General features: G+C 38.0%; 1 protein-coding gene across 2 annotated transcripts in view; it reads left to right on the top strand.

The window, feature by feature from the left end:
- The first annotated feature begins 1,527 nt into the window (after window positions 1-1,527).
- The window catches only part of CDK17 (cyclin dependent kinase 17), a 90,965-nt gene continuing 64,773 nt past the window's right edge, over window positions 1,528-27,719 (top strand). For both annotated transcript variants that reach the window (XM_064702105.1, XM_064702104.1), the window contains exon 1: window positions 1,528-1,970. The gene's annotated coding sequence lies outside the window, so the exon portion shown is untranslated. The remainder of the gene's footprint in view (window positions 1,971-27,719) is intronic.

Here is a 27,719-nt window from a genome sequence, read left to right as displayed (position 1 = left end):
GTCATGTTTACTTCTTTTTAGCGTAAACCGATTTCACTAGAAATTTACATCAGCATGAGCAAAGTGAATTTCTGTGCATTTAAGAAATGGTTTCATGCTTGTGCTCCTTTTTTAGGCAAGAGAAATTGACTTCTGTTTACTGGGAAACATACTTGTCTGTGTTCTGGTTTGCTTGTGTTGTTGGAAGGGTCAACAGAGCTGGAAGCAGGGGAATTTTCAGCTGGCACTGCTCCTGTGAAGGCAGCTCCCCCTTGGCCCTACTGTGGAGAGGGCCTGGCTCGACTAAGCTGCACACAGAGTTCCTCAAGATCAGGGGCTTGCTTCTGCAAATGAAAATGTACTCCAGTCTCCACCTAGACACAGCAGAGTACAGACCTGCATGCAGAATGAAGCGGTTTTGTCTCACTCAGCATCCACAGGAGTGTGGGGAAGCTAAGGCCCATAACCCTGGTCTGCATGGAGATGGGAAAAGGCCCCGTGACATCAAATTTGAACTGAAAAAAGCAAGAGAGCAGGTAGGCAGCAAGGATCAGCAGATGTCGAAAACAGAAAAAAGCAAACCATTTTCCAAATTCTGGCCCAAGTGTACCTATGCCCTGGTACTTTACGTTCAAAACCATGTCGCTAAAATCAGCTCAGATTTGGCCTTCCTGACAGATCTTATTCTTTGTGTGATGGAAATGTGAAAAAACATAGTGCAGAACACCTGGCTTTCACCTAGCTAGCTTTCACCTTCTAGGTCTCGTTCAGTGACACATAAAGCCTAAGAAATTTAGGGCTGGAAAGGGCTGAGAAGTGAGGAAACACAGACTGGATCACTTTGAGGGGAACAAGATTCTAAGCGCAGGAAGGCAGCGCGGTTGGCGCTGTCAGAGGGATCACAAGAAGGACAAGGGGGATGGTACAAGCACTGCTGAATGCAGGAGACAAAGGAAAGAAAACACTACAAGAATAAATACGGAAAACATGCGTTAGCAATTGATCTAAAGAGACGTCCGGCTCCCCTTAACTTCGGTTATTAACGTGCCAGGCGTAGGAAGGGGGGAGCAGGGGGATGCTTCAGAGAGGAGCTGAATCGCACTGCAAACCCAAGCGGAAACGCTGCCAAGGAACGGGTAAAAATGAAGCGAGCAAACGCCCCTTTTCTACCCTGCCCTACACGAAACGGCTCGGGGAGACCCCTCGGACGGCCAGCAGGGCCCCGGGGCGGCTTCCCGGGAGCCTCTGCCGATGAGACCCACTTCCTCCCGCGGGAGGAGGCGGCCGCGCAGGGCCGCTGGAGGATCGGCGAACGGCAGCAGCGCCCCACTCGGCTCGGCGCGGCCGGGCTCCCCCGCAGCGGGGAGGGCGGCCCAGAAAAGCGCTGCGGCAGCCCCCGCTCCCCGCGCCGCCGCTCGGGGCATTCCCCGCGCTCCGCCCTGACCCCCCCCGCTCCCCGCGCAGCCGCCGGCTCAGCCGGGGCCGCCTCGGCCGCCAGGTGTCGCCGGCGCACGGGCGTCCCCGCGGCCCCTCCTGCGCCCGGAGCCGGCGGGGCTGGCTCAGTGCGAGCGGGCGGAGGCGTCAGCCCGCAGCGGGGACGCGCAGCCCAGCCCGGCTCGCCTCGGCTTGCCCCTTCCTCGCACACCCCCGCGGCCCGGCTCGGGTGACGCTCTCGGCACCGCCAGCGGCCGGCCGGGCGGCTCCCGAGCACGGCCTGCGGCCGCTCTCCGGTGGCGGCGGCGGGGAGCCGCGGCGAGGAGAAGGCTGCTGCTGCGGCGGCGGCGGCGGGGGGAGCAGCCATGTTGGAGCGGGGAATAAAGTGACTTTCCTCGGGGAGGGAGCGCGGCCGGCGGTCCGGCGAAGGCTCTCGGGCGGCGAGGGGAGGGGGGGTTCGGCTCCCGGCGGCCGGATACCGCTCCTAGGCGGAGGAGAAGGGGAAGGAGAAGGGGCAAAGGAACCGCCCCCGGACTCGCGAAGCTCCGGCGCTGCTGGTGAGTTGTGGCTGCTCATTGTCTCCCGGCCCAGGGGTGCGGGTCCGGCTCGCGGCGGGGTGTTGGCTCTCGGCCTGCGGTGCGTGGGACGTCGCGGGGGGTGATGTGACAGCGCGGCCCCGGAGCAGGGGGGAAGTGATGGTGGTCGTCGGAGAGTTCGCCGCGAGAGGGCCGGGGGCTGCCCGGAGAGCCCCGGGCGCGGGGAGCGCCGCTCGGCGCCCCCGGGCAGGGTCGGGCCGGGCTGCGGGGGATTTCCGCTGCCCGGTGGCGGCTGGGAGCGGCTCCGCGGGGCCAGGGGGCAGCTCCGAGAAGCTGAGCCCTCTGCGAGGGGAGCGAGCGAAGCCGGGCCGGAGGGGTGAGCCGGGGATGGCAGCCCCTGAGCACTGCCGGATTTTTTGGTGATCCTGCGTTCGTCACCGTCCTTTCCCCACCGCCTCCTCCTCTTCAAGCGAGGCAGCGTTCTCCTGACAGCTCTTCTGCTCGCAGCCTCCGCACGTATGACACATCGCTCCTATTGCAGGTCTCCCCCCACACGCACACCCAAAATATGTAGGTTTCAATGCGTGCCATAAGAGTTCTTCTGCTCTGAGCTTCGAGTTAGAAGGTGACAGGATACGTGAACATTGTCTGACCCTGAACTTCTGTGAACTCCTCCTTCCCCTTCCTCGCTCAGATATGTAATGGCTTGAGACCAATGAGAGCAAAATGGTTCTCTCGAAAAGACGGGGAAAATCAGATGGGATCGTGTATATTTTATATTTCTTGCAAGTTTATTACGCCCACCCGTGCCAATTCCGTGTTCATATGAGTGGATTAGCTGTTGCGCTAGAAGAATGTTGACCTTGATCCCCTTTGTCTCTCCTGCAACAATTTTGGTAGCTGGCTCTAGTTGTTTTAAACTCATTGCTGTCTTTGGCACTTTGCTAGTGGCTGCTAATAGTGTTACGGTGTTATGAGCAAAATTGGCTTATAATACAAACCCAGTAATTAAAAAAGCATCCATTTCTTTTTTTTTTTTTAATTTTGGTGAATAATTTCTGTTCTTTTGTAATTTAACAGAAGATCAATTGCAACATTCTTGTAGGTATCACGGTATAGCTGCAAGAGCAAGCCTGGTTTGACGTTCTTCCATTACTTCTCTCTTCCCCGCTTTTTTATTGTATTAATTGAACTGGAAACTATATCTCCAAAGGTTAAATACTGAGAAGGAAACATTTATGAAATTAGACTTACTACCTGATTCGGATTTGTTTTTCATATTAGAATTGGGAAAAAAAGGAAGTAGGTGATCTGGTATTTTATGTGCTTAAGATGTTAAAGAAATTGCCATATTGCTTTGTTATAAGAATTCTGTATATTCACACACAGCTCTTGTTATTTACATCTGCACTTCTGTAAGTGACATGAGAGAGGTTTGTTTTGAATAATTAATGTAGAAGTAACAGATATGAAAACATGAAATCACATGTTTGAATACATGGTGAAAATTTTCCTTTAAAATTGTTTGTGTTTGAAAGAACAAACTGAATTTAATTTTCCAATATAGATAAACCATTATAATGTTGACTTGGCATTAAAAGGGCCACTTAAATTGGAAAGATGAAAGCTTTTTTTTTCCCCTGGCATAATTTAAATACTGCTTTGACAATAATAAGTCTGACTTAAAAAAAAAATCTTTAGGAAGGATAACGCACTGAGGTTCATACCTTTTATTTGCATACTGTGCTGTGTAGCTGTGTGTTTACCCAGGCTGGAGCTCTACACAAATCATGAGGTGGGTTCTGCCTACATCCGTACTGAAGAGTTTGCAAATTAAAGCCCATGTCTGAAGCAAATTATAGTTTGAATGTGGGGAGTCATTTATTTTAGGCTTGGCTAAGAATGTAGTGCATTAATTGATCATTTTAATATGCAAAATGCCACTAGCGTTTAGTGAAATACCTAATTTATAATTGCAAATATAATTTAAATTGAGAAACAGATCATGGCTATATATTTCCCCTGAATGGCTCTGGCTTCAATTTCTGCCTAACACTGCAATGTGTAAATATGGTATAGCTTATGACAGGGATGTTAAGATGCTCAGTCTGCATGTGTTACTGTTACGATGTGGAGCTCTTACAGTAAAAGGATGCAGAATTTTTTGAATGGCCTAGTAACATACAAATCTTGTAATTTCTTAAATGACTACCTGCTGCTAGGAAAAAAAAAAAGAATGTTATGCTCATCTTATTAAGTTTCTGTCCAGCAGTATATTCGAGTAATTGCATCTAAAAAGTGCGGTTGGGAAAGGCTTTGTTGAAATCTGGTTCATTGAACAGTCTACATTAAGATATTTCCATGAGTTCGCTCTTGACTCTCTTTTCATGTTAAGTGGAAGCTGCTAGTTTTATACTAGTTGTGTATTTATTGAATGTATTATGTGTTATAATGTGAAAATGGACAAGATCATATTTAAAAATCAAGCTCAATTATTATAAAGCGTTTCTAGCATGGGCTAGAAACTCACTAAATGTGGCTTACAGTTCTTAAGTTACAAATATCTTAACTTTTTAGCTGCATACTTTCTAATCCTTACTCTATTTCTGCAGCAAGCCTTGTATAACTATGGAGGACACCACTGTAATCGTAGCAGTTCAGAATTCTATATAATGCACTACAACTTCAGCATGTAAAAATGCTTTTAAAATGCCAAGTGTTTACATGACAGTTATGGTTCACATCTAAAGAGCAAATTAAACCAGTGTATTGTTAGCCATCACTGCCTTATTTTGCAATGCACATAATTATGGCAGTGGCTTTTGTCTTCTGAGTGTAAGAATTGGAATTTGGGGTGTTTTTTTTTGGTGCCTGTTCACATACTGATGTAGCAACATGGATGATAGAGGTAAAAGCATTTTATATTTACTTATTTTAATCACTAGACAACAATTTGCTTTTTAAAAATAAGTCTAGGCCTAGAAGTCTTTTAAAACTTTCAGAATATTTTATATCCTGTTATTTATCCCTTTCGGGCCCTGGTAATATTTTTTCCCATGAAACAGGGCTTTCTCCAGTAACACCCACTAGAGGTATGGGATGGGTTTTTTTCCTGTGTATTTTGTGAAGAGTCATGATGCACTTTTGACAGCTTTTATTTGAAAAAGAATGAAAGTTAATCCTTGTTTGGAAAAATGACTTTTTATAGTTCCGTATTGAATACAAATTCATAGATACTCATTCTTTACTAACTCGATGGATTGGCAATTCTTCCAGACTTGTTGGTTTCCTGAACTTCCTTGAGCAGTGATGTCAACTGTCAAGAGTTTAGTAGAACTGGCTAATTAGAACATGTACAAACAGCAGTTTAAACCACTGATAGTCAGGAGGCATAAACAAGACCTGTACTTGAGCTGATTTGCCAACTTGGAACACGAGGACATTGGGAAAGGAAACCAAAAGAGTTCTTTAGTTTTGTGATTGCGTTATATGGAAAACAATTAACATAATAAGTGCATAAATCAGGTAATTTGCATTGGACCAGCTTTTGATACTTCAGTCCTTGGATAGTAAGACTTCAGCCACATCCTTGGAGATCATTATACCCTGTACCTGGCTGTGTTATAAAATACCATGGACACACTGATACTGGGAATGGTTATAACCGTGCTTTACGGGGTATTTGGGCTTTTGTGGTGTAGTGCTTGCTTTTAAAGGATTAGAAATGTCATTCACTAGGAAACATCAGTTTATCAGGGGTGCTATGCCTAAGCACGAGTGTTGGGAAAAAAAGAAACGTGATAAAGCAGCATTTGTCAATGCAGCAGCAGAAGAAACAGCTGTCAAGTCACATTTTAATTTTTCATGTAGTAAGGCAGAATTAGGCAAAATGATGTTAAGAAGACTGAAAAATACCAACTTTATAACATTTTAAACTCAATACTGAAAAGCTTCTCTGAATTTCAGGACAATTTTCTGCTTGATTATTTCAGTAGTACATAGCAAATGCAGTAAGCTGAAGGGCAGTTGTATCTTATGTTTTGATTATGACCTTTTTTTTTTTTAATTTATAATCTCTGGAACAACTAGTTTTGCATATATTAAGATGATCAGGGCTGTGTTACTATACCAGAACAAAGAAATGACATGTCTTTCAGTTGCACTCCTAGCTACAGTTCTTGCCCATCTCTGATTTTAGGTTGAACTTCCTAGGTATTTTGCCTAAGTGAATGTTACTCTGTGCCCTCTAATCATATTTCATTTCATTATCTGTACCTCGTAATTGTACTCCCTTCTCTGACTGCTGCTGTTTTTAAAGGTTTGGTAGAGTTTCATGACGTTCTCTGATTTTGAACTCTGCATTTTGTCAGCTTCAGTAAGGATACTTGGATGCTTTCAGTTTGTGTTAAAATTGTCAGAATCATGACATTCTCTTCTTTGCTTGGTCGATTAGAGCATTTTGCAGGCATGTAGCTGTACTGAGACAGTAATATCATAGTCAACTGTCATAACCTGTATAGTCTTTCAGAAATGTCTTTTCTCAAGTATTTCTGACTTCCTGTTCTTACAATATGGAAGTGTCTTTGTTTGGATGTTGTTCAGGTATGTGCAAGTTGTCTTTATACAGCAGTCATTAAAGTTAACATTTCGTAAGATTTGCAGTTACTTGGTGTTCTCTGAAATTAGTATCTTTGCTAAATATGGCTTACTAGGAATGATCAAAGGATATTAGTCATCAGCAAAATCATTGTCCTGTAATTGAGAGAAAACTGTTTGGATTAAAATCATATGGTCTATAGGTTAATTTACAAAAAATGTAAAGAAGCCAGTTTACAAAAATGTAAAGAAATTGACACTGAGGTCAATTAATATGATTGATAAGAAAGGCCAAAGTCTGTGATGAGGAAAACCCATGCTGTCACCAAGTATTACAATTAGCTGTATTTCAGGATGAAATTGTATTCTAAGAAAGCCATTAGCCAGTTAAAAAAGCTGAAGAAAATGTAAGCATTTAATATTCTTAGAATAAGTTGATGTTCATGAAATACTGCTATATTCATAAGTAAACCAGCTGATAGTCATATGTGGTTCTCTGAGACATTTCCTAAGAGAACCTGAAGGTGTTAAACAGCTGTCACTGAAGTTGTGAGTACAGGTTGGTAGGGCACTTTCTGGAGTGGAAATGCTGGCCATATCTCTCAGTATGTCTCAGAACACTGAGAAATTACGTGATTTTAGCACAACTGAGGTTTCTTTCAGTGGCTTTAGGAGCTGCTTATATGCACAGTAATGGATATTGGTAGAGCAGGAGGTTAAGCAAAGAAAACAACTGTTGCTCAGCATATATTTATAGAGGACCAATCTTGTGAAGCTAACGTCTGGTTCTCTTGATAAGATTAAATACTTCACGTGGTATGTTTTGATATTGCAGACAGGCGTCACTGAAACTTTTTACTTAGCTCTTACGTGGCATTTTGATCATAGAACTAAAATGATAGATCAAGTGACAATATATGAAATGGTTTAAAACCCAGTGGATAATGTGAATCAAGTGCCTGCCTATAAATAGTTTCTGTTACGTAACCGTGTGTGATGAGGGCTCCTCATCACCAAAGTGTCAAAGTACGTTGGTGAAGAAGCCCTGGGAAACCTGCTTAGTGTCAACTGTTGGGCATTGCCACGAATAAAGTGAAAGTCAGTGAAACTTGCCCATTATTTCTGTAACTCCAGAAAAATAGGAAAACAATAGATACTGAAGAATGGGTCATTACCGCAGGATGGATGCTTGGAAAAGTGGCAGCTTCCTGTTTGTTTGCTTTATGTGGAGTTTTATATCAGGCTTTAAAAGACTGAATACAGTGTAGTAAATTTTAAAATAAAATAGTTATATTTGATAACTAAATTAAATATATGCAGCTATTAATATTAGCTTTTAGTTTCTGTAAAGGTTTGGAATAGTTCCTCATGTATAATACAGAACAGATATTAAGTGTTGATCTGTATTCAGTATGTGGGGTTTAGGGAGAGCTTTTATTTTGAAAATATAGTAATCAATAATATAATTAGTAATACACAGGAGGAGGAAAAACAGTTATGAAATAATAGATTACATGTTATATTTCCATCAGTTTTCTGTATGTCTTGAAATGAAGTTGAGTTTCTCAGTGTAGCATTCATAAATCTTCTCTGTAGGCCAGAAAAGATGTGGCTTTATATAATTTAACTGGGGAAAATTAAAAGGCATTTTTTTGGTCTGTCATTGGTTTATTGCCAGTGCATCTTCCTCTGCCCTTTCTCTTTGTCAAGATCTGGTTGTCATAAACAGCAGCAGAGTACCTACATGTGCAGGGGGCTTGTTGCCTGCTTAGCTGCTATTTAGTCTTAAAGCTGTCTCATAAATATCGTACTAAATGGTTCAAACATCTGCTTGTAAAGCATGTGTCTATTTCATAATTCACCTTATTTATGTTTGCTCTGAAACCCAAATATAAAACTAAAGACTTCCAGTATGAGTGTGAGAGACAAAGCTTGGGCTGCTGCTGCCCGTGAATAACTTATTTGCTCCATAGAAGAGCTTGACCTGGCATAACTCTGGCGCTATCACTCAGAGCTGCAGTGATTTTCCTCTTTGCTGGCTGCAGCTCTCATCCCCACATTCCTGCCTTTGTACCAGCGTGTGTCTTGTGACTCTGTCAGGGAGCTGGTGCAGGTTACGTTGTGTTTGGCTTCAACTTTACTCTCATGTTTACAGGTAAATAATAGTCACTTTCTGCAGTATCGATGGAAAAACAGCAGTTTGTAATTATTTATTTTTTTAAATATCCTGAGCAGATGGGAGGGGAAACTTCCTGTGTACAGAGAGGAAAGGAGGTGCTCAGCTGCTAAATATATCAATCATATATGCTGCATTAAAGTCTTTTAAAAATCATGTTTAAAACAGCAGCTCAGAAACTTAATTTGCTTGTGGGTAATAAGGCACAGTGTGGAAGCAATCACTGATCTATCTTACACAATATATTCTTAATTTTTAGTATGGGTACATGTTTGAGGTGAGTTATGAAATTAAATAGGATTTTTGGTGTGGAAATCATTAGTGTTGGATGAGAGACATCTAAGGAAACTAAAAATTACACTTTTTTCTTGCAAATAATATTTTAAAACTGAACTTAATAAGCTGAAAATTAACGACAGTAGGAGTTTGAAAATATTTGGAAGATGCAACAATAAAAAAATTACTTAACTTTAGTATTCATATTTTAAAATGGGCCCAGTAGTGGAGTTATGCAGGGTTCTTGTTTTGTTTCTGAAGATTTGAACCTCGGGAGAGGCGAGATCATTGGCATCACTGAAGCCAGTTTGGATTTAACGCACTGAAATTTGTAGTGAAATTTAAAGACAGAGTGGTCTTGAGGATAATGACCTGTATAATATTCAGTAAAGCAATTTCAGAGGCAATTCTAAAAATGTGAGATTTTCCATAATGTTTCATTACCTCTGTAAATGTGATTCAATAGGTTATGGCAAAGAAGAAAAATATTTTGAAGCTTATGCTATTTACCTTCAGGATTAAACAAGATCAACAGCTTAACAGTGTTCCCATTTGCACAAGTCACAGTATTTTTAAACCTACTGCTTGTAATTCTGGGTTGTTTATCAGGGAATACAGTTAACCTAAATGTCTTTTGGAGGCTTGTTTCTGTTACATCTCAGTATAATTCTGCAAAGCAAAAATGTTTGATCCATAAGCCCAAAAAAGAGCTTTAAAACGTATGTAGTCAGAAGGTGGCCTTTGGTTATTAACCATAGTCTTTTTTTTTTTTCTCTTGTGGGCTGCATGGGGGAACAACATAATGGTGTATAGCAATTAGTTTCTTCAGAAGTTATATGCCTTGCTTCTTGAATTATGCAATTTTAGTATTTTAGAAATGATACAAAGCAGATTATGAGTTCTGAAGATACAGATTTGATATGCTTTGGTAGTCAGCTTAGTTACTAATACTTAGTATTTTAAAATGTGTTTGAGTATGGTTTTTGTATAAAATATGAAGTGTTCAGTGCAGTTAATTAAGTGCTCTAAACCTGCTTTCTATAAAAGGACCTTTTTTTTAATTGCTCCTGGTGGTCTTACATAATAAGTTTTGACTTCCTGGTATTTGTGAATATTTCTGGTAGTGGAAGAGGTAGACATTAGTTGAAGGATTTGAGTCATTAGATGTTTGTCACTGTTGAAAGTTTAATTTGGGCGTGAATGGATAGCTAGTGATCATTTTCATCTGTAGCTGCATCTTAATAAAATACCTATATTCTTCTTAATCATCTGTTTCTAGGAGGGGCTAGATAAAACATGAATTTTTTTTCAGTAAATAAATTATTCACATCTAAAATATGAATTATGCCAGATTGACTGATTTGCATTGTGCCTTTTTTAAAAAATGTGTATCTCTGTAACCAATAGAGAGAAATAGGTTCAGAGGGTAATCCGAAGATCTTAATACAGAGCCACCTCTCTTCACATTACCTTGGAGGCAGCCCATCAGAGCCACTGTTTTTGTATTGCAGCATTACAGTTTGAGTTGAATTAAGCACTTATTTCCAAATCATTCTCTTGCATCAGTGAACTGAAGAGGTTTTCATACCTGTCTGCATTACAAAGTTGATGGTGAAGAAAGAAGAGAGACTGGCTGTGGGATGGAGCCGAGCATTTTCTTACTGGTGCTGGGAATGGGTAAGATGTCTCCAGCACTGGTATGATTTCTTAAGTGCTTCAGGTGCCTAAAGATGATCAGTGTCAGTTCCCACCCCCTTCCACCTCCCCCCCTTATGCATTTAGGTCTTTCACTATGTAAGCACTAAAACATGCAGATTTTTCTTTATTCATCACTCCTGCTTGCAAGTGTTTAGCATTTTAAAATTCTAGTCATGTGAGTCGTAGTGATAGTATATTTTAATATTGAAATAGGTTCCTGAATGAACTGTGTTCATGTTATGTCTTCTGGCAATTTCAGAAACTAGGATTGGAAGGAGAAATAAAAATGATCTGTTTTTTTGTAGTAGGAGAGCCTTCTTCTTTAAATATATGTGCTCTGTGATAAAGTAAGACAAGTGAAGATTTGAGCATATCTTACACCTGCAGTTGATGTTCATTCTTGACTTTTTAATGATACTCTACTTCATGAAGTTAATGGTAAATTTACGTCTTTACGTGATTGGATTGTCATATCTGCTTTTGGTAATTGGAATTGTATCTTAGTTCAGAATTTGTTGTTTGTTTTATGTTTTTACTTGAAAGATAGGATGTGAAATTTTCTTCTACTCAAATTTTGAGAATTATTCCTTCGATTGGTTGACATTATTTGCCAGGTTTTCCTTGGACTGGTTGACATTATATGCCAAGTTCTATGCTAGTTTAGATAACTTGCTGAAGATATTTTAAAATGTAACTGCAACAGGTTTTGTGTAGTGACATTACTCATGAAAAGTGGTGCATCACTAGCTAAAAAAATACATAGGATGGATTATGTCAATTTTTGGTTGTTTAATTTGAGGCTTCTGTAAGATACTGATCTTAAGGGTATAGGTGCTGAGAACGCTTTGAAAATCAGACTTTGTGGAGTTGTCTGCAGAGACCTGTCAATAGAAATAATACCCTGGCAGTGTCTGAAAACCAGGTTATTCAAAAACCCAGATTTTAGTAAATATTTCTAAGAAAAAACTGCAGGAGAAGCAAAGACAGTGTATGTATAAAATACTGCTAAGCCACCTTTATACTGACAGAATGACCTAGTTTTTCCTGTTTCTATGGCTAGATGTTATCTTGCTCTCAGTCTGTTTATACCAATGTAAATGAATGTAACCTGGATTATTTCGTCTACATTAATGCTTTATGTCTCAGTGTAGTTAATTGCATGGGGCCTCTTCAGTCATATCTCATACAGAATTAACATAATATGTAACTTCACTGCTTCCAGCCTGTGCTGAAACACAGACTTGGAAAACAGCCCCGTTAACTGTCTTATATAGGGAATGTTTCCTCTTAGCTACATTTGATATGTAAGGCTTCCAATAGTAGGCTGTTAAAAAACCCCCCACAAAGGTCTTTGTCACTGAAGGAGGAAAAAAGCCTGAAATGTCTGATAAAGCACAGGAAGCAAAATTGTTGACAGAGAAAATTCCTTTTCAGTATAGTCACTTTTATGAGAAGCGCCACTCCCCAAAGGTAATATATTTAACTGTTAGTGGATCCTCATGACATAATAGATTTTTTTTTCTCGTATAATCAGAGGTTTGAAAGGGATTAAGAAAACTGCGTGGGTTAATTTTCTTCCAAATTTTTCGTGGTGTTTGGCTGTGTTACTTGTGATATGTTCTAGTTTATAAATGTTTGCCTTTCTGTGATCATAAGAGGCTTTGAAAAAATGACATGTTCTGTTTTGTGCAGAAGTGTGAGACATTTATGATGGTCTTCTCGTTTGATTCCTATCCAAGCTCCTTCTACAGTGTGCACAAGCCTTGCTTTTTCTGCTAGGTAGTAATATTCCAGTTGGATTGACTTATCGTGGCTCTTTATCAGAAAGTCTAGGAAGCTTTTTGATTAGGCAGTCTGAAATACAGAAAAGCTGCACTATTTTACAGCATAGAGATACTTTTTTTTTTTTTTAAATAATGTCCCTTTGCCCTCTTTGGATGAGTAGCTCTGTTGTATTTTTGAACCAAACCTTAGGGTTAGCAGTGGTTTTTGTTGGGTAGCAGAGAGGACAGAAGGTGTCAGAAGTGGGGGGAAGGAGCACATAATCAGGACCAAAAGAGAGCTTTTCAGGTAGGGCATGGTGTTCTGTGCACTGATCCAAAATTGGATATTATTGCAGTGTGTTCACCCAGGTTTTCCTTACTCTTTTCTGAGTTTTGGTACATATGTTGCACCGAAATTTATTTACTGAAATAAATCCATGAGATTAGCCATACAGATTTGTACTGTTGTAATAAAGATGAGAACTTGTATCTTCTGATCAGGGAAAGCTGTGTGTGAAAACAGTACATGATTGTCCTGAAGAATTACTGAATTCTGGGTCATTTTGAAGTGCTACTTAGGGACACTCTATCTATTACATTGAAGAGGGTTTTATCTTGAATTTTGTTTTTTAAAATGGTGTTCTATCTAACTATTTATTTCAAACAAGTAAAAGGAGGAAATATTATTTATATTAAATGTTAATTAAATTAATAGAAAAGAGAAAGGCAAATGGATAGAAAGACATTCTGACTTTGTAGAAAACAGAAAATATTTAACATTATAGTAAGCATTAGTAGGCCTTTATATGTTTCATGTAAGGAGTCTGAAAGTAACTCCAATAAATGTGACCTATTTTTGAATTTTGGACTATTGAAAATCCTATTTATGATGTATTTGGAAGTGTTCTTACTTGAAAGATGCAATGAAAGTTTCAGGAATTTCCTAAGTGAAACTTTCATGTATATTGAGAGGAGGAGCAATTTTATGCCTGGGTGAAATTTTTATATGGCAAATGAGATGTAAAGAAAGGCAACCACATATTCTTCACACATGCAAGAGCATGTTCTGTCAGCAGTTTCTGCAGTTACTTTTGTTGCACACTTCATGATTAGTTAATGTGTGTTGGGCATGTTATAAATGCATGTCTAGCATATCAGAATATGATTTATACTGTGTAAATCATAAATACTTCATTCAGTATTTTCTCTGCTCATTACCCAGAATTGTCTAGCAGCACTTGAGAGAGTAAATGAATTCTCCTAAGACCAAAAGGCTGTCATCAGCAATATCTCCATTTTTACATTCTCAGCTGCATGGACCACTCTTTGAAATTACCTGCTGTGCAAATATTAAAGAGTTTGTCATGCTAAAGTAGAAGTTTAATACAATCACTAAATAAATTCAAGATTTTCTGAAAGAAATTGATGTCTTAAATGTAGATATACAGTCTCAAAACAGCAGTATTAACCTTCTCCTTGGGTTAAAGAGAAAGTGCTTTTAAACAGCTTTTGGTCATTATTCAAAATTAATTGTTTATTTTAAAGGGGGAAGTGAACTTTCTTTATATGAAATGGTGAACAATGCTAAAATTAACCTCATCTGTAACATGTCATGTACTGTTTAACAAAATGATGCACCTTAATTCAGTATCGTTTAAGAGAATAGCAATGTCTGCTAGGTGTTTTTATTTATACAATCAGATCAACATAAATAATCAGAATTAAAACCCAAGTTTGAGTCTTTGTCTCCAGAGGTTGTGCCTCTCTAGGAGTACAGGTATCTGGGAGTGATATTCCTGTCCTGGAGGATGTGAGACTGCCTGGGTCACGGCATGGTGGGCACCAGGCTCTTTATAGCCTGGCTGTGTCACAGAGAGTGATGTGGCCACCATGGCTTCCCTTCTGTCATCTCATTTTATTGCATGAGTTATTTGCTGCAAAGCTCTTTCCTGTATATGCTCATTGACCTAAGCACTAATGTGCAGTTCATCAGACCTATTCGTTCCAAAACATGGCATATTTTCAATTTGTCCTCCAAGATGCTCTGCAAAGTGCATGTAGTATACTACAAAACAAAGGGAGATCCTTAGGTCTTTTAGTTGACTAGGTGATTAAATTAAAGGTAGTTCTCACAGAGGATACTTTGGTCATAAATGAAGTGAAAACCTGTTCATTACAAGCCTTGTTAATAAGAAACATTTATTCTACCTTTACACCTCATGCATAACCTCATCTTGTTTTAATAAAAGTCAGCTAGTGTAATATATAATTAAACAGTTTTTAACCATTTCTCAATTATCATAATAAATTGTGAAATAAACTATGTCAATCCTTTAAGTCATCCAAAAAAGCTGGTTTTTGGGCTTATTTTGCTGTCTTAGGGAAGGAAATACATTCAATGAGAATTTTTAGTGGTGGTTTGTAAAACATGGATTGCACCAGAAATTCAGTTTCAGAAGTATATTGAGCTGTAAATAGATTAATACTGGTTTGATAGTAGCAAACACTGATCCCTATTCTTCCCTTTATTTTATTGTGAAGTACAAGGGGTTCAGCACAGTATTTACAACTGGATTTGTTTGTTACACCTGAGAATGGAAAGTTTTGCTTTAGGTGTCTAGCTAGTGCGTATGACAGGCAGTGTCTGTTTCAATTCTTTGCCACCCCTTGTCTGTGGAGAAAATGTTTATTTCTAAGGATTGATGCAAGATAGTTCAAGTGTTTATAAATCCTCAGGTTTGGCTTACCAAATTTTCTTGCTCTCTGCATATGCCAGCTGCAGCAGCATGCCACACACATAGCTTAGGTTATTAATCTTTGGATTCGGGGCTTTTATCTCAAAAGTCTTTCACCAAATGAAAGTTTACTACTGCATTTTGATATTTTACATCATCTTGGTGGGATACTCATGAGCCTTTGTAAGGTTAATTTTCTTTATATTGGAATTTCTAATCAAGTAAAAGTGATTTCTGCTTGACTTTTGTACTTGTTTATAACTCTGTCATATTTCAGTAGTAAGCAAGAGCTACTCTAGTGTGGAAATAAGCAGTATACCTGGTTTATATTACTCTGTTGTAATAGATTTCCACAGCATGTAGACAGTATGTGTAGCAAGAATAGGCTTAAACAGGCTTGGTCCCAACTTTACTTTGTAAATCAGATCTGAATATTTAAAATTGAAATTTAATGATAAATACATATTTCAAAAGCAAATCAATGATACTTGTGTTAACCTGGTAGAGTGGAGATTCTTTGATAGAATTATAGGGTTTTTCATTTTAAAGTCTGGTTAGAGTGATAAAGAAGTGTGGAAGGTGGATGTGGGGGAAAGGGGAACTCGTAAACATCAGTCAGTCTTATTCCTAGGGCATCATGGCTCTGTGTGTGTCACTGACATTCAGCAGGTGAACTCTGCCTTTTTTTTTGGTTTTTTTTGCTGATATCTAATTTGAGACAAGTAACCAATTTCTTTTTTTTTTTTTTTTTTAATTCAAAGCTTAAAACTTTTTCTTGCAGGTTATCAAGTAGTTGTATGTTTAGGTGCTTTACTTGGGAGGTTAACTATGTGACTTTGTTAATTGTATCTTTTTGAAGGGAAAAGTTGCTGTTCAGGCATAGCTTTATCAGCTGCAGTATATCTTATGTATATCTACATATATATATGTATATCTTTATATACATTATATAAATGTACATAAATTATATAAATATACATAAATATAAATGCATGAGTGCTGTCCTCTACATGCATTTGAGATCTGAAAGCTGCATGTAGTTAGGTTTGGATGTTCAGTATTTTTTTCCTAGTCTCTCATACTTAATGAAGTTCTTCAAGCTTGTTACAGGTGCAGATTAATTTTCGGGAAGGAAATTGATCTATACCTACAGAATTTGTTGTATGTGGGAGTCGTACTGTCTTTGTTATAAGAACCTGATTATAGTTCATGGAAGCATGTAATGGGGAATTAGGTGGTGGGAAAAGAGGTCCCTCTACACTTGCTTTGTTTCAGATTTACTTTGGTAATGTTTGGCTGTCTTTGCTTTTATGCTGTCAAAAATGTCATTATTTGGATCTTTCCCAATGTTTTTATTCAAGTGATAGGAAACAGAAGGGAAGGAACTAATTGGGATGAGTCTAGGAAACATACTCTGAGTACACGTACAGCATTTGTGCTTTCTTATCCAGATTTCCAGCATATCAGATGTGTAATGGAAGAGACATCATGGGGAGTCCAAAATGGATTTTCATCCCTACCGCCACTAAAGCAAAGTGTGTGTATTTCTGCTTGGTGAGGTTCTCTCAAATTCTTGCTTTATGAAGAGGAGCTTGTCTTGTTAGTTCATGAGTAATGGCTACATCCTACTATCTCTTTTGTCAGCAGAGGGTACGATTTCCTCCTACACACAGGGAAAAAAGAGAAAATTAGAAAGTGATAGATGCTCAAATGAAAATAAATGTGCGAACAAACAGGCCAGATTAATCACTGATTCTGTAAGACAGCAGTTCTTTTTTTGGGTGAGAAAATCACTGTCTTCTTGAAGTGCTATCTTCAGGGGGCCAGGCAACACCTATGTGGCTGGGCAGAGGGTATGTGCATGTATTGATGTTACACCTTTGATTAAAGCAGAATGGAAAACTACCTGCAGTCCTGAAGCACCTGATACCTTGGTTGCTTCATTGCAAGAGGCTAAGGCACTTAAAAACTCAGTAAAATCCTAAACTGTGAAAGCTTATAATTCTATTTGTGCCTCAGCATAATTGTGAGGGCAGTGTAGGTGGCAACAATTTAAACAAAAGCACAAGGGGAAATAGTTTGTGGTGGATTGTGGTGATCTTTTCCATTGTTTTCTGTACTGCAGTCACTGCAGCAGTGATACCTGAGCTGGCTATGAGTAATTGGTATGCACATTGCTACTGGCAGAAGCCTTTCATTGGAAATGGTTGCAGAAAACGTTATAAAACTTTCTATGAAGTCTTACAATTACATGAAGTTTTTTATTCCCTGCAGGTTAAAAACCTTTCACTTTTCACTGTTCCATTTAACTTCAACACTTGGAGACTGGAGTCAGTGTTTTTTTTCAACAATTAATCTGTTTCATGGTCTGTGACAGCAAGTGGTCATGAATGTTTATTTCCCCCTTACCCCAAAAATTTGTTATACCATTTGAAATACAGTCTAAACACACACAATAAAAATAGTGCATGTCATGTTGAAGTTGAGGTGTTTGCTGAGGCTGTGCAAAGCAAGGGCTTGTTTGAAAACTGTGTGTTTTGTTAGATTGTCAGCACCTGCTATCATATTACAAGTGTTCAAATTTGAAATGAAAGTATTCCATTGTCAGTCCTGAAATATGAGGTATCAAAATGTTACATGGGGAGAAATACTGGACAGTTCTTTTGATACAACTTTCCACTGTTGTTACACTAGTAGGGTTTTTTTTCTTGTGGGGACAGACAGCTTAAAACATCCTTAATAGGGAAGTGCATGAGCTTAAGTGGTCATGATCTCCATTTGAATCATTGCTAAGAGTTATGTTAGAAAACAGGTAGTGTTGCATTGCTGACACTTTATTCTACTGAATGAGAAAATTGCTGGTGAGCCAAGCCTTTTTAAAATTTTCTTTCCCCCCCCACTCCCAATCTGGAAAGCCAAGTAATTTGTTTTCAGGAAGCTACTTTTGCCTTTTTCTTATTTATTTATTTGTTAGCTTGGTTATTTTGTTTTTCTCTAGACAACAGTGTCCACAAGCATATTGAGTTTTAGCTTTAGTTGACTTCCATATTGGCATTCTAATGCCAAGATTTAGATGTAAGTTTATACAGAAAAGACAAATAATACCAAAATAGAGAGGGAAGAAAAAGTACTCCTTTTTGTGTTGGTTTTTTTTTTTTTTTTTGGTATTTATTTAGATTCAGAAAACTCATATTTTTAAGGTTAAGGTGAAATATTAACACATTTCTGTTGATTTTTCCAGTCTATATGATAATTATTGATTTGTAGGAATGAGGACTTGGGCTGAACATTTTGTTGGTTGATAAATTGATTCAGTATTTCAGATTTGCTAAGTTACAATTTGTTAGATTTGCAAGTTACATAATTTCACCAGAAAAAGCAAATCAAATGTGATCTTTATCTTTCAAAATAATTTGATTGTGTATATCTTTGCTAGGACCTCTGTTAATTTCTTCAGCTCTTCTTTACAATAACTTACCTGACTCAAGTTTGAGAACTAGGGAAAAATGATATGATTTCTCACGTGTTTCCTACGTATCCTGAAAAGGGTAAGATTTCCTACGTAATTCGCTTAACATCTATCAATGCCAAAAATAGATCTGTGAAATTCTTTCCATTTTTTGGCAATTTTTCATTTTTAATTGTGCTATTTTTGTTACTTTTATTTCTAATAAAAATGTATAGCTGATGTTTAAACAAACTAGGCTAGCATGAAAGTGGGACTTTTTAAAATCAAAGCTAAAAGGGGGGAAAAAGGCTAAAAATATTTGTCAAGATTTAAGCAGTAGAGAGAGAGTAGTCAATTTCTGATGCTTTCAGTAAGAGCCTCTCACAAATTAGTACCTTGTTCTTTTTATTTCAAATCTTCATTGTAGCTTTGCTTATTTGACTACATCTATTTCTTTATATTCAGAAAGGTTACCTTCAGCAGTTCAGGAGAACTTAATTCCTTGCCGATCTAGTGCAATCAGAAATAAGCTTTGACACACAAGGAAGAGTAAGCTAAACAGCAGAAATGCATATTAGAATACTGTTACATAAGGAGGGTATTTTTAAATGATGCTGGCTTAGTTGTGTGGATTTTGTAAAGGCACTCATGGTACTGTAAACACATGCAGTTAAAAAACAAGACTGTCTTAAGCATGAGAATTTTTCTGTAGAGATCATGGAGGGCTGAGAGACTAAATCCATTATCAATGTTCTTCCTCATTTTACTTGAAAGGTTGGAGGGTTATTCACTGGGTTTTTTGCTGTGGTTTTTACTTCACAGCCAGATTCAGCTTGCACGCAAGTTTCAAGAGCGTTCACAATTTTCTTTTTTGATGCTTTTATTAAATTTTTTTAAAAAAGGAGAGAAAAAGATAAACACGCAAAAAAACTTCACTACCCCTAAGGCATACTCAAGATTCTGAAAATACTTTTCTGAGCAGTGTCCGTCATAATGGAATCCGGATCAGACTAGGAGCACCTGTAAAATGCATTTGCTTTCTTGTTGTTATAATAGCAAGATGTGAACTTCAGCTGTGTCCTTAGGCTGCATCCAAAGGAGTGTGGCCAGCAGGACAAGGAAGGGGATTCTGCCTCTGCTGTGCTCTGGTGAGACTTCCCCTGCAGGGCTGCATCAGCTCTGGGCTCCCAGCGCAGGAAGGACGTGGAGCTGCTGCAGCAAGTCCAGAGGAGGGACACCAGGGTGATCAGAGGGATGAGGCACCTCTCCTATGAGGAAAGGCTGAAAGAATTGGGATTGTTCAGCCTGGAAAAGAGGTTCTGAGGTGATCTTATTGCAGCCTTTCTAGTACCTGAAGGGAGACATCAAGAAAGATGGAGAGATGTTTGCAAGGGCATATAGTGACAGGTCAAGGGGGAATGGATTAAAATGGATAATAGTTTTAGATGAGATATTGGGATGACATTCTTTAATGTGAGGATGGTGAGGTAATGGAACAGATTGCCCAGAGCAGCTGTGAATGCCCCATTCCTAGAAGCATCCTAGAAGGCTGGATGGGCTTTGGGGCTTTGAGCAACCTGGTCTAGTGAAAGGTATCCCTTCCTATGGCAGAGGAGTTGGAACTTGATAATTTTTAAGGTCTCTTCCAACCCAAACAATTCTAAGATTCATAGAATCCTAGAATGGCCTGTTCTGTAATTCTAAATATGGCTTTAATATTTGTTGATCCTATCAAAAAGATAAAATAATCATACATTAGATAATGGGGAAAAGATGGAAAAAATGAATTCTAAAAGAACATTCATATTTTATACTTTGATGTTGGACAAGTAGCTGAATTTATAGCTAGATAAGCAATCCTGAAAATTGTCAGGAAAAATGAGTATGTTTTTGTAGTGTTGACTTATTGACCACTTTATACTCTTCTTTGTTTGATTTTGATCTGTAACTATTTTGAACATGTTTTTGAACATGTTGCAGTTCCTTGAAAACTTTGATCCAACATTGAATCGCAATTTGTTTACTGGATGACTTAAATGATCCCTACAGGGAGCTGAGAATTGATGCATACATTTATCCAGAGCAAATCCTTCTTTGAAAATTAGCTTATGGATACATTGTTTACATTATTTTCTTTACAGAAGTACTGATTTTGATGGCATGTTTTTCAACCATGGGCAAGTACAGTGAAGTTACAATTTTTTTCATACTAATGTTTTTCTTGTTAAATTTATCCATTTGTAGCAAAGTGATGATCCACTTCCAGGGATCAAGTACTTGGTTAATTGTCTATACTGCTACATATTTTTCCCATCTATTGTTTAGCCATACCTACTCTTATATATTAGGATCAAATACTGCAAATGTTTTGAGTAACTGTACCTTCAGTAATAATCCATTTATTTCCAAGTAGTCTTGTTCCTTTGCTGAAGTTAAAATAGTTTTATAAAATGTGAAGCATTGCAATAATAAACAGAAAAAACATTCGTGGTGGCCATACTTTGCTGTAGTGTATTACTTTTTGTAGACAAAAAGAATCAATCTTGTTTCCAAGAAATGAATTCCAGTATGTATGCTTAAGCAATGTGTTGTTGTACAACTGTTAGTGTATTCATGTGTATATAATACTTTATGGAGTCAAGCAAACATTCCTTGCAGATTAGTATCTTATTGTATCAGAAATTTTAGTTGTAGTTCCTTCAAAATCAGTCATAAAATACACATTGAGACAATGATGAAATTATGTAAAATATCAAATGTTCCTGTCAAATTGGCTGAGTCATATTTCTCTCAACTTTTCTCTTTTTGTTATTTTAAATTAAAGGAACTGTTTTGCAGATACAAGACAATTAGAAATAATAACACATTTCAGTATTTTTACTTTGAGTAGTTTCTACTCCATGAAATTTAAGTTGGCCATCTACAGTAAAGGACTGGGCAACAGATGGCAGAGTAATGTCTGGCTAGTGATCTACTTCATAGTTTAAAGGAGTACAGGCAAGGACATCTAGTTTTAAAAACAGACTAGAAGAATTGAATTTTCAGAGCAAACTATTTAAGAGCAAAATAATACATGGTATTAAAACTGAATAACTTTCAAGCGCTATGCCTTTGCTTTAAAATGTATCTGATTTACCAAAACCAGTAAATTTATTTGCAGTGCACATGGAAGATTTTACCTAGACAGTGTAAGTAAGAGGTTTGCATACTTCTCTGTTTCTTACTCTGTGTAAGAGTTTGCTTTTGGTTTTGTGCTGGCATCCTCATAAATCACAGCTCTGTCTTTTGCTCTTTCTGAAGAAGAAACAAATTGTTGTTGGTTTACCTGCAGGGGATGAGTTACAATTCTGTTAAAAAAACATTTTGAATATTACCTTATTTCTGAATAAAACAAGATTCCTCTTTGGGTTTTGAAGACTTTTGAGAAATCTTTATAGACCTTATTCTTTACTTCTGTTTCGCAAAGCCTGACTTCCTGTTTCATCACACTTTTGGGCTTTCCACCATTTTTGAGGATGGAATAAATGAAGAGCGTACCAAACTGGAGCTTGCTATATATATTTGTGTCTCTGAGGAATGAGATCAATTTCTGTGGTATCAGTAGTCATCATTCCTTTGACTAAACGTTTAAATTATTTTTAGGAGATAGTAACACTGCACTGACTCAAGGCTTCCTGTGCACAGTAAAGAAAACCGAAGATCTTTGAAGTACTGGAGATCTTGTGTGGCATTTCCTTTCAAAGATTAAAACCTGATATATGTTTTAATGAACCCTTAAAGGGTTCACTAATTAGATGAGGCAAATCATTAACATATTTTTCAACAGCATGAAGATATAGTATCACTGTTATTCTCTCTTGCATTATTTTTATAAGAAGACTTCACAGCTATGAACTAGCCTAGACTTTGTCCTTAAGCCTTCTGTGCTCTTCTCACGATTGATTTCTGAAGGAACAACCTCTTGAGGCTGGACACTTCATAGAGCTCTGACTAATTTTGTAAAGTTAAATAAAAAGCAAAAACTATGACAGTGTCAGAGTAAGGAGAAAAATGGTACCTTGACTGAACAATTCTTGTTCCTATGCAAGACACAGACTTAGTTTCAAGATGGTCTTGGTTCTTAAACTTAGAAGGGATTCTTGAGCTTTTTTTTTTCTTAAAAACACTTGAGAAATGGGAAGGTAAAGATTTGGAAAACAGAATTTCACAAATGTCCTAGGTTGACAAATTTGCTCTGAACCAGGACAAAATTTTACAATAAAATTTCATGACCTGACAGAAACTTTTAAAAAGCTCCATTTGCAACTTAAATTTAAAGCTTTTAGTCTGAGGTGGTTTAGGTTGGTCTAATGGTTCCTAGAGAAGTTGATGGGCGTTTTAATGACTTCAGTGGGAGAGTAATTAAGTCAACAATAGAATAAAAAAGAGGAAAAAAATTTATTCAGTGGTGGAGAAGATTCTTAAAAACAAAATACAGAATAAGAACATTAACCCATAAGTGGACTTCTTGCAAATCCTCGTTTCTTTGATGTGTGAAATAAGGCAGCTCAGGAAGCCATAGGGTTTTGTGGTTGCTGTTTTACTCTGGAAAGCTGTCAGTACAGCTCTCTCTTTATGGGCTCCTGTGCCTCAGCTGCCAGCTGCACCTCCAGCAATAGTGGATTTGTTCATTACTCTCCCTGCAGGATCACCCATCGGTGCAAACTTGATCCAGATCAAGTGTAAGCAAATAATAACACTTCTGTTGACTTGATCAGAGCATGCAACAATGCTGCTTTTCAGCTTTGTGGTGGCTGTGGTAGCACAGTTGATCCTCTGTTCAGTGTAGGTTTGAAACAGAGTTATGCTTAGAGTGTTTTGAACAAATTCATACAGAAAAGCTGGAAAACTCTAGTGCTATGCATCATGTGAATGTGTGGGCTTTTGGTCTAGTAATTAAGCAGCCTAATACCCCATTTACTGTCTTGAAATGTAGATCAAATCTCTGTAGTTTTCAGTCTTTATTGATGAGAGGACTTTTTGCATAGGAAAGAACTTGCTCTAGTTCTTTCTCACACTGCTTTTCAATACCTTATGAGCCTTCTCTCTACCTCACTTTCTCCTTGCTTATCATTTCAATTTGCATCTCTCATTCTTTGCCCATTGCAGTTCCTTGCTCAAACTTCATTCTCCAGTGCTGTAGTGGCTTTATCATGGAAGCATCAGTATATGTTTAGCTTTAGAACTTGATTTATTGCAGTTTTTTAAATTGTAGATTCCAGAGTAACTTTCCTAGCAAGAAAAAATTTGTATGTACTGCTTCACAGTCTTTTTTAGTAAATGTTTAAATATTGGTATGATACTAACAATGAAAATAGATGTCTTTTTTTCTTTTCCCTAAGACTGCAGAGTGATAGGACATAATTTCTCCTCAGTAGCTTATATGCTAGAATGAAACTGGAGCTTGATGAGCTGAAGAGACAATTGAAGTAGCTTTTATATAAATTATAATGTGGACTGCCAAGTACAGGTTGAGCTGTTAAAGTGGACATCACAATGAGATTAGGATTGTGTTTAGAACATTATAATCTGTGCAGTTCTTTTATGTTTACTTGGTTGCTTGCCACTTTCAAAGATTTTTGTTTGAGATTTTGCTCAATTTCTTTTGTTTGGTTGCTTTCAGTACAGTATACCAAGATTATACATATATACATATATATACGTATACATATATATATATATATATATATAGTTATTTCTCTGGAAATTAAGTGGGGTTTTTTAGCAAGCCCTGTTTAATTTAGCAAATCTGGTCTTGTTTCTTGGGAACTATCTTCTTGGGAACCATCTTTACCATCAAGTTAACTGTCATTAACTTGAGTATGTTCTGTATTTTTTGTATAAAGCAAAGGTGATTATGCTTCTACTGCAGTTCATCAGACAGAAGGAACTTCATGCCCACCACATGTGCTGCCACCATCAAGTTTCTCCTACTGCTCTTTTCTTGATAAAGCTAATGAATTCAGAAAGGAAATACTTCATAACCACATAACAATTTGTGTCTATTTTATCATTTTGGACCCTACTTCCAACAGTAGAGATAGCTAAGTTGTGAAGATCCAAAGCTCTCTTGATTCTGTAGGATCATAGAATGGTTTGGGTTGGGAGGGGACCTTAAGGATCATCTAGTTCCAGCCCATCTCCATGGGAAGGAGCACCTTGTACTGGTCCAGATTGCTCAAGGCCCCATCCCACCTGGCCTTGAAAACTTCCAGAGGCGGTCCACACGTTCTCTAGACAACCAGTTCCACTGCCTCACCACCCTTAGAGAATTTCTTTGGACTGTTTAATCTAAATCTACCCTCCTTCAGCTATAAGGCCATTCACCCTTGTCCTATCAATACATGCCACTGTTAGAAGTCACTCTGAAGCTCTCTTTTGTAGGTCACTTATAAGTACTGGAAGGCACTAAAAGGCCTCTCCAGAGCCTTGTCTTCCCTCAGCCCTTCCTTGTAGGAGAGGCGTTTCAGCCCTCTGCTCATTTTGGTGACCCTCCGCTGGACTTGTTCCAATAGGTCCCCATCTTCCTTGTGGCAGGGGCCTCAGAACTGGATGCAGCACTCCAGGTGAGGTCTCACCAGAGCAGAGCAGAGAGGGAAAATCCCTGGCCTTGACTTGCTGGCCACAATGCTTTGGATACATCTCAGGGTGCAGTTGGCTTTGTGGGCTGCAAGTGCACATTGACAAGACTCATTGAGTCTCTCATTCACTCACACCCCCAAGTCCTTCCCCTCGTGGCTGCTCTAAAAACAACTTTTCAGAATTTCTGAAAGGATTTTTGTAAACATTCATTATCTTACTGTATTGCAATGTTTTTGTTCTGTGGTGAATTTTATTTCCAACTGAATTAAAAAACCTAAAAGTAGATGTCTTATAATCTGTAGTCATAGTGAAAGAAGAATCTGAGCTGTAGAGACAATAACAATCTTTTTGAAGAGCTGGGAACCCCCTAGATTATATCTAAAGATCATTTAAATACCCTGGTAAAAATCCCTTCAAGAAGTGTTCCTTGTAACCTGTGCTAGGGACATACTGTGTTCAGAGATGGGCCTTGGAAAAACATTGTTGTAAGTTTCAGCAGTGGTGTGGAATAAAAGATAGCCCAATAAATTTAGAATGAGAATTGTAATTTCAAACAATTGTCCCAATTGTTTGAAATTACAATTATAAGAATGTTTTTTAGAAAGAGTCCATGAGATTAATCCAGACAACTGATATCTGACTGTAGAATTTTTTAAGTGAAATTTCTAAATTCAAATTTATTTGAATTTATTTTGAATTTAAAGTAACAAGGTCTGGAAATAGAACCTCAGATTTGTGCTCAATTCCAGTAAATTTGGTCAAAGGGTATGGCTTGTTCCAGTGAGTCATTCTGATGCAAGAAATGGTAATGCTTAGAGGATTATTGTTAGAGATAGTACCTATGTAACATGAACCATGTTGGGAAGAAAAAGTTGAGTTCATTTGCTGTATGAATATACAGTATACTTTTAGGTGGCATATTGGTTGGAAATCCAACAGTTTATTTAATGTGATTGAAATCAGAAATGGCAGAAAGGAGAGTGCATGTCAACCGTTCAACTAAAGGAAGCATGCACAGTTCAGTAGACAGAAAATTCAGTTTTTTATTTGCCTGTTGCATGGTTGCTGTGACCCAGCCTTCCTTAAAACCACTCTTTCCTTGTAACTAGCAAGGTTTGCTTACTGTTACTAAATACAAGCATGAAATTTCCTAATTGTGCTTGTGTATTTTGTTTCTCTGTGAAGCAGACCTATAGTTTACTTCAGTAAACAGCTGTAGTCCCTCTACTAATGGAAGCTTCTGCCGTTCTGGTTTACCATTCAGCTGGTGAAAAGTTTCATTCTCAAGTCTTGTTACAAAAGTGTATTAAAAAGAGTCCAGGGAGATAAAAAATTAAGACGCACTTCATGGCAGCAATCTGGCAGATTTTTATTCTTAAGTTTTCATCAGAATGTAAGAGTGAAATAATTGTATAACTAGAATCTTAAAGGTTTGGTGTTTTTTATTTAAGAAACCTTCTTTAAAAGCAAGTGTAATTAGTATTTCTTAATAAAAACACATCACTTGCTTTATTTATTTTAAAGGTAGATGTGGTTATCAGGTGTTGTGCTGAAGCTGTATTTAAGATGAACAACTGAAATTTCAGTATGGTAGCACCTGATTATTTTATGCTTTACTAACAAGACAGATGGCTGGTTCTTTTGAAGGTCTTTTCTTGGGTTCCCTTTTATTAAATAGTAATGTAGACTAAGTTTAAAGAGAGTAAAGCTATAAATCTGAATTACAAGTACTACAAGTGAAAACTAGAAGCTTGGACTGTTTAATTTCAAGCTTATAGATCCTAGTTACCAAAAGAAAATAAACTGCAATGGGAAGATTTCTGGTTACTCTTCAGCATACTTTGGTATGTTGAAAGGCAGCATACCTGGGTGGTAATGCAAATACAAGCTTCCCTTAGAACACATGTAATATTATTTTAAAGAATATTTTGGCAAAAGAATACTGTTTTCCAAAGCTGTTGAACTGTGTAATTCAAGATCAGCTCAAGTGCTGGACATAGAAATAGTTTGGTGCAAGAGTAGCATGTTCCACACTTTTAAAGCAACAGGCCTTCTGTTATATCAGTCAAAACATGATCTTTTACTCTATAAGATGACAGATGACGTCAGTTGGACTTTGTACTATATATTTAAGGGTTGAATATAGGGGGAAAACCCAACCAGAGTGTTCCAAAGGAGGCTAAGGAGCAAAGAATCAAGTAGATTTAAAAAAAATTACTAAGGTAACATCTATTGCTCTTACACTTGGCTTACTTGTGTTGAATGTTAGTGCTGCTGTAGCATGGATTGCCTTTGTGTCTCTTCTTCCCAGCACACAGATTCCAGAAAGAAAAAAGCGTTATGGGAACCAAATTTCTAAAGGAATTTTCATGCTCATTTCACTTTATAAGCACTTCCACATATGAACAGAGCCTCTAGATATTGTGGGAAGAAGCAAATTAAAACAGAAGGGAAGAA

This window comes from Zonotrichia leucophrys, chromosome 1A, assembly GCF_028769735.1.
Source record: "Zonotrichia leucophrys gambelii isolate GWCS_2022_RI chromosome 1A, RI_Zleu_2.0, whole genome shotgun sequence".
In the NCBI taxonomy this organism is placed as follows: Eukaryota; Metazoa; Chordata; class Aves; order Passeriformes; family Passerellidae; genus Zonotrichia; species Zonotrichia leucophrys.
Note: the sequence above shows the minus strand (reverse complement) of the source record. Positions and strands in the feature narration are given on the sequence as shown.